Source organism: Nyctereutes procyonoides, unplaced genomic scaffold, assembly GCF_905146905.1.
Source record: "Nyctereutes procyonoides isolate TBG_1078 unplaced genomic scaffold, NYPRO_anot_genome, whole genome shotgun sequence".
Lineage (NCBI taxonomy): Eukaryota > Metazoa > Chordata > Mammalia > Carnivora > Canidae > Nyctereutes > Nyctereutes procyonoides.
Window position 1 is genome coordinate 47,585,674 of NW_026575125.1, and position 8,341 is coordinate 47,594,014.

Below are 8,341 nucleotides of genomic sequence, written 5' to 3' on the forward strand. Positions count from 1 at the left end.
AACTGCCACTGTGGTAATGGTGAGATACAAATGTGAAATGTGAAACTTTTAAAGTTTGATACGGTGTTATATTAGTTTTAGCTGTAAAATATAGTGATTCAACAATTCCATACATTACCCATTGCTCATTAAGACAAGTTCACTCCTTAATCCCCATCACTTATTTAACCCGTCCCCATACTACCTTCCCACTGGTAACCATCAGTTTGTTCTCTGTGATTAAAGTGTGTTTCTTGATTAGTCTCTCTCTCTCTCTCTCTCTCTCTCTCTCTCTCTCTCTCCTCTTCTCTGTCTGTTTTTTCCCCTTTGCTCCTTTGTTTTGTTTCTTAAATTCTATATACGAGTGAAATCATATGACTTATTTCACTTAGCATTATACGCTCTAGCTCCATCCATGTTGTTACAAATGGCAAGATTTCATTATTTTTCATGCTGAATAATTCATATATATATTATATGATGTGATATATATATATATATATATATATATATATATATCACATCTTTTTTATCCATTCATCATTTGAAGGACACTTGGGCTGCTTCCATAATTTGCCTATTGTAAATAATGTTGCTATAAACATAAGGGTGCAAGTATCCCTTTGAATTAGTGTTTTAGTATTCTTGGGATAAATGCCCAGCAGTGTGATTGCTGGATCATGGGGTAGTTATATTTTTAACTTTGAGATAATCCCTCATACCATTTTCCACAGTGATGTTGAGCATCTTTTCGTGTGTCTATTTCCCATCTGGATATCTTCTTTAGAGAAATGTCTGTTTATGTGTTCTGCCCATTTTTAATTGGATTATTTGATTTTTTGGTGTTGAGTTGTATAAATTCTTTGTATATTTTTGATACTAACCCCTTACCAGATAAATCATTTGCAAATATCTTCTCCCATTCATTAGGTTGTGCTTTTCATTTTGATGCGGTCCTAATAGTTTATTTTTCCTTTTGTTTCTCTTGCTTTAGGAGATATACCTAGAAAAATGTTGCTATGGTAGATGTCAGAAAATTTGATGCCTTTACTGTCTACTAGATGCTTCCAGTTTTTGACTATTACAAATAAAACTGCTATGAATATTTATGTGCAAGACTGTGTGGACATATGCTTTCCCTTCTTCTAGATAAAAAGAGCAACAGTATGGTAAGTATATGTTTATCATTTTAAGAAATTGCACAACTGTTTCCAAACATCCATAACCACATATATTCATGTCATGTAGTCATGGAGCCCTAGTAATTTCAGTTTTTTTAATTTGAGCCATTCTAATAGGTGTGTTGTGGTATATAATTTTAGTTTTAACTAGCATTTCCCTAATTATAATGTTGAGCATCTTTTCATGTGCTTAACTGCCATCCATTTATCTTATTTGATGAAGAATCTGTTCTAATATTTGCCCATTATAATTGTGTTGTTTGCTTACCACTTATTGACTTTTAAGGGTTCTTTATATATTAAAATTACAAGCCCTGCGATGGTTACATGTTTCACAGATATTTTCTCCTGTTCTGTGTCTCAATTTTTACTTTTCTGGTAGTGTCCGTAGTAGAACAAAGTATTTTAATTTGGACGAGGTCCAGTTTACTGATTTTGTCTATTATACTTCATATTTTTGGCAACTTATTTAAGATATTTTTACCAAATCCACATTCACTTAAATTTCGTCCTATTTTTTTCTTATAAAAATGTTGCGGTCTTAGCTCTTACATTCAAGTCTAATGTCTTAATTTTTGTATGTTGTGTAAAGTAAGGATTGGCCATCATTTATTTTAACCGATTGTTGTAGCATCAGTCCCTGATTACACTATCTTTTCTCCACTGAATTAACTTTGCAGTTTTGTTGACAATCAGTTGACTATATCCATATGGGTCTCTTTCCAGATTCTTCTCCTAAACTGATCGATGTGCCTACCTTTATGCCAATGCCATACTTTTCTCAATGCCTTTGCTTTGTAGTAAGTCTTGGAAACTAGCAATGCAAGGCCTACAGCATGGTTATTCTTTTTCAAAATACTTTCAGATATTATAAGTCCTATGCATTTCCATATAAATCTTAGAAATATCTTGTCATCGTTTAGAGACAATTCTTTATAGGTCTTATATTTCTACTTGAATTCTGATTGGAGACATTAAGAGCTTTTGTTCCAAACTATTTTTCAATGCTATTTGCATTACAAACAGCCTTGGAAGAAAGTAGAGATTGTGTTTCCTTCTGGGACAGAGGGCGTACATATGTGCTATGCAGGAACATAAAGATGGTACTACCCTCTGAGGATGTTTACTACATGTCCATTTAAAAAGTCCATTTAAAACAATGGAGTTTCGTACACTATAATGCAAACCCATTGTTTGCATATCATACATCTGCAGTGCTTCTTATCATTAGCCTGAGACTTGGGGACTGAGGCTAACCACTGCAAAGAAGTTCATGCTACCTGCTGTGAAATGACTAATAAACCATCCTTTTTATGTCTGACTTAGGTGTCTTGTATCTTCTTCCAGTATCTATGAAACTGTCAGATCAAATTGTTAGTTTACAAGTTGGGTAAAAACTTACACCTTTCACAGTTCTTGACACACAGTTGCCAAAAAGATATTGTCCAAAGTAAATGCTGACATCTCCCAATCCTATATGTAGTGGATAGACACAACCAGTGCATATTTAGATGTCTTGCTGTCAGAGAGTTACCAGCCAACTTGAGGATATTGCTCTTATGTGACATTGATGATTTTTTGACTCATCAGGAAAGCCAATATTTGTTAGAGTGTTTGTCTCTTTCAGGCTCCCAATAAACACATATAGTACTGAATACAACTCATGCATTATTTCCTTTTCACTGGCTTATATGCTATTTTGGGGCCCAAGAGCCCACAAAAGAGTTTTTATTTTTGTTTTAATTTTGTTTTTACACAAAAGTAACCAGTCATGGGGCACCTGGGGAGCTCAGTCACTTAAGCATCTAACTGGCTTTTTTTTTTTTAGATTTTATTTATTTATTCATGAGAGACACAGAGAGAGGCAGAGACATAGGCAGAAGGAGAAGCAGACTCCCCATGGGGAGCCTGATGCGGGACTTGATTCCAGGACTCCAGGATCATGCCCTGAGCTGAAGGCAGACACTCAAACACTGAGCCACGCAGACGTCCCAAACATCTAGCTCTTGATTTCAGCTCAGGTCGTGATCTCAGGTTTGCGAGTCCTGAGTTGGGCTTCACGTTCAGCAGGGAGTCTGCTTCTCTCTCTCTCTCTCTCTCTCTCTCTCTCTTTCTGCCCCTCCCCCAGCCCACAGTCTCTCTAAAATAAATAAATAAAATTTTAAAATAAATAAATAAATCTTTTAAAAGACATTACCAATCACACACAACTATTTGTTGCACTTTTTAGGACTTTTTAAAAAATGTATATATTAATATATATATTTTTGGGGTGGGAGAGGCAATTTTATTTTTTAATTTCATGCTTGAAATTCACAAATGTACATGAAGTACTATGTAAACTTTAGGATAGCATTATTTGACTTGAGTAATATCACCTCAATCTAAGTTTAACTGGGGAAATACAATTTGGCCATTCTGCTTTAAAATGTCAAAAAGCCACCAAATTAGAATAGGGTACTTACAATTAGAATTTTTAAATTGAGTCTCCCATACAGATTTGTAAGTTACTGTTGGATTAACTGTTATATTTAGGTAAAACACGTTATCAAGATATTATGCAAGAAATTACATCTTTTGCATTAATGGTCCCCTGGGTTGCACTTGGACTAGTAACAAAAAATATATATACTGACATCATACACTAAACTATATTCATATTATAGATTACAAAAATTATTGAAAGCCAGAATGAATCTTTAAGGTTGGAGGGACCCTTTAATAGTTTAATCTTTGGGCTTAAGAAAGAAAAATTAGTCCCATACTGCATCTCACCTCTCTTAAAAATAGGAAGTGTTTTAGCAGCTTAAAACCTTTAGTTATATAAAACTAATTACACTAGGATTTACTTTGAAATATAGTTGACAACCAGATCAATTATACATACACTGGCACTTTAGCACAAGGGCAAACTTTTAAAAACAAATTATTTTGGACCTTTAAAATCAGGCCATAGTATAAAAATAGAGTCCATGGTCTTACATTCAGCAAATTCATACTAAAATATTCTATTTTTGTAGGATAAATGCCAACAAAACTTTACATATACTACAAGTTTATTACATATATTTACATGGCTCTTTCCTAAGGTACTTAAAACTCTCACATTATACAGCTCCCCACTTCAAGTAAGCTTTTCAGGGAATGATTTGAGACCAGATCACTGTCAGAATAGCTTATGCAGTGCTGTAATACAAAAATGTATTTTGAAAGCTACTCAGTGACCACCAAATACTGTTTCTGTAAGAAATGGTTTTGGTGCATTAGTTGGCAGACACCCACTGCATGAAACAAACGGCCATTGGGATATATGGTCTCATCTAAATTAGATAGCCCCTAGTGCCCTTTTCCACATTTCACCAGCATAGTTTTACAAAAATGCAACTATTCTCTAAGAAAAACTCACATTTTCTTTTTGGCAGTGCATCGGGTTGTTGTCATATTCCTGGTTTGGGTGTTTCTAGGGCTTTAAACTGTTAAATATTCAACTACTCCAATCCCTGTAGGTCTTAACTGGATGCTTATAATCAGATTCACTAGCTTCCAACAAGTAAATCTACTGATCCATGAAGGATAATCTTAAGTTAGTATTTGTGCCCAACAAACAATAGGAAAAGTTGATTACCATTCACCAAATCTAAATTTGACAGGTTTCATTTAAGAGTTACTCAATCGAGAACACAATATTAAGTACAATTATCAATAATTTAGTTATTTCAAGTTGCACTGATACTACCATTACATCACAGTGCACACTACACGTAAAACAGTTAAGATGAAATCTAATAATGTTTTCTACATTAATTAGCAATTTTACACAGATTAATTCCCTAGTGAATCTGGTCTGAAACAACTGACAACTACCCTTAAATATAACTAAATTTAAACAGTAGTATTTTATCTTATTTTATACCTGTACTTTAAGTAAGGTTTTAAGTTGAAATGTCATTATTTCCTTATCAGAAGAATTAAAGGAAACTGGAACCCAGTGGCTTGGTGGTTTAGGAAGAACACTTGGTGATTGATGGTGGCTCACTAAACTTGGCTCCAGCGTAGTTCTGATTAGTTTGAGACTTAAAAAGTAAAGTGGGACTTGATAAGCTAGAGTTCCAGTTTTGATTATTTGGAAAATTTTTGTTCTTCCCCCCGTTTTGCATGGCCTGCCGTGCAGCTGCTGAGGAGGTGTAAGTGTGTCCTCTTTCTTTTTTCTTGTGAACAATCTTCATTTGGGAATTCTGATCCTTGGTCTTCTGTCTGTTAAGCTGTTCCTGGTTCTTACTAATGTTTCTCGACTGAGGGGCTGGAATGTTATACCTCTCTCCACCACCCATCTTCAGCTTCTTTGTCACCTTTCGGTCTGCTTTTCGGATCGCAGGATTTCCACCACCTGTCCCCTTCCTTGCTGCCAAGCCCAGGATAAGAGATGTTGCTTTCTGCCGGATCCTTTCCTTTGTCTCAATACAGAAGTTTTCATGGGCCGATCCGCCGAGTTCAGCCTAGGAGCTGAGGCCAACATCGGAGTCTCCTCAGCACACAAGCTTGAGAGAAGTCGGGCACCGACGAGCTAGCTGCTGACCACCTCGGCGTCCCGACTCGACCTCCTTCTTCCGCCAAAAAATGTATATATTACCGACCCCAAAAATGTATATATTAATATTTATTTACATATTTACAAGTTTACATCTCTATGATATAAAATTTCTTAAAAATTGAGAGCCAATAGTCATATACAATATCCAGTCTTTACAGTAGCAATGGTAGAACAGATACTAACGCTGGTTGTTAGTTGATATTTCTTCCAAAAATAATAGCTTCTGATGAAGGACTAGTTCAGGTTAGAATTCCAAAATTTCCTCAAAGATGATGTAATGCTTGAATTGTAAATTAGATGGCATTCATTTCATTATTTAAATTACTTAGTTACTATACATTTGATTTCATCTTGTAGTACCAGTCAGGTGGAGTTGGTTCTGTCTGTTTCTGTGCCACATTTCAGAGAACCTTTTATAAGCAGCAAAAAGACATATACTATTCCTACTAGTACTATGCCTGATGTAATCTTAAAACTGTGCCCTGAATTACCATTTGGGACACAGGTTGGTAAAACAAGCAATGATGTCTATTTGGATAATGGATTGCTAATGACACGTTGTATTTCCTGTAAGATCACTTTCCTTCTTAATATACACTTCAGATGAATCAGAGCTATTTTACACAGTGCTGAAGAACAATTCCATGAGTACTTAATAAGGTCTATATGGCTGTTGTAAGATTCCAGGATCCTGCAATGGACTGTAAGGTCTTCAACAGTCAATGTGCAATTTAGTGTTGGATATGGAAGAGACTCAATCATATACAGAATGAACTTGATGTTATCTTTAATGCTTGGAGATGCAAATTCATACTCCTCTTCATCTGATGATGTTAGGTTGAAGGTTACCTGATGTGATGTCTAACTGAATTACAAAAGGTGGGAGAGCTTTGGCCTTAGAATTTTCCTCCCATTCTATGAGTGTATCCCTTTTTTTCCCCCACATGATCTCTATAAAAGGTACTTGGAAGTCAAGTTTTGAAGGCAAAAGACAAAGCATTATGCTGGATAAAAAAAAATGTTTTACAATCATTCAACAATTCCCTATCTTGGGCTCTGAACATGTGTAGTTTTGTAGGTATTTACTCCTATACTTAAGATAGTTATATTACACAGATTCAAATATGAACCACAATACCAAAGTTGTTCTAACAAATACACATGTACCCACCATAAATATAGACACACTTGTATTATTATTTTTTCACATGTACTTCCACTAATTTTTATAAGCCAGTTTCTTCATTTAACATCATCTCTATTACTTCTATTAGCTCTCCCATGATGTCATCTCTATATTTCAGAAATGCTTCAAGAAAAGTTTTCCTACATGCTGGTGGACTTAGTACTTGCTTTTTATCAATGATCCTAAAGACTTGACCTAGTCTTTACAATAACAACAATAAATTTTAAACGCCTGCAATCAAGTAGAGTCTTCAGAGAGTCTAGAACAACTTTATTTAAAAAACAAAAAAATTTAGTGAAAATTTAAGAGGCATAAATGTTTGCTTTAAACAAAGAAATTTATACTAAAATATAAATTCTCCAAAACTGGGCTGCTGTGTTTTATGAAATTTTAATTTCCTAGATTAAATACCCATAATATTAAGTGAAACGGCATAAGAAAGATGCCTTTTGTTCATTGAAGGCAGAGTATAGGGCCTGTAAATTTGTGGTCCCTTAAACCAAACTGTCCCCACTACTGACTGCCACATAACAGAAAAATCTAAAGACACATAGGAGGAGTGATTGCAGGGTAGAGAAAAATCAATTTCCATTTTTCATGTGCAATGACCTGTTGATCACTTCTGACAAGAGTTTATTTATTTTTTCTATCTCTCATCCGAATTACGAGCCTCTTTACTGGATTTTAGAAAATGTCTGCGCCAGAGATCCCTCGGTGCAATTGTTCGCATCATTCATCTCCTACTTTATTTCAAAGAGGCCTCTGCTCTTCTACACTAATCCCAGACTTTAAATAACTTGTCTTTCTCTCAAAATAACCAGCTCGTTCGGGGAATTAGTTGCCCCATCCCAAGGTGATGGATATCTCTCATTACTGCATTTGTGTAGAAGCTAGGCATTAACTTTCTTCTCACCCCAAAACACCCTGATTTGCACCTAAAAGTACTCATAAGATGATTTCAAATATTTAAGGAAACTCTGCTTTGGTCCTAGAAGGTATCCATATTAACCTTGTTATGGATGATAGAATTCTCATAGACTTCTTACTTGTGGAGCAAGTTGGAGCCTGTGCAGTTGCTAGTACATCCTGCTATACCTGCATTAATTCCTCCAGCAAAGCAGAAAGATCAATACAGAAACTTAACTTATTGTCCCTTACTTAGGTAAACCATGATAGTTGATGAGATTTGCTCAGCCAGGACCCTGTAGTGTTGTGCATGACTGAAGTTCACGCTGCAGATCAATTCCACTTTGCTGCTTAAGGTCCTGTTAATATTACTAATTTTATACATTTGACAGTCTAAATTTATACATCTGACTATCAGATTAATCAAAGTATCTAACTAAGGGACATATTGGTATTTAAGTGAATTAAAGATGGCCTGTGTATATTGGTCCCTATATT

At 35.2% G+C, this 8,341-nt stretch overlaps 1 pseudogene; it reads right to left on the reverse strand.

The window, feature by feature from the left end:
* Positions 1-5,067: 5,067 nt before the first annotated feature.
* Positions 5,068-5,778, reverse strand: LOC129518859 (proline-rich nuclear receptor coactivator 2-like; annotated as a pseudogene).
* Positions 5,779-8,341: the final 2,563 nt, after the last annotated feature.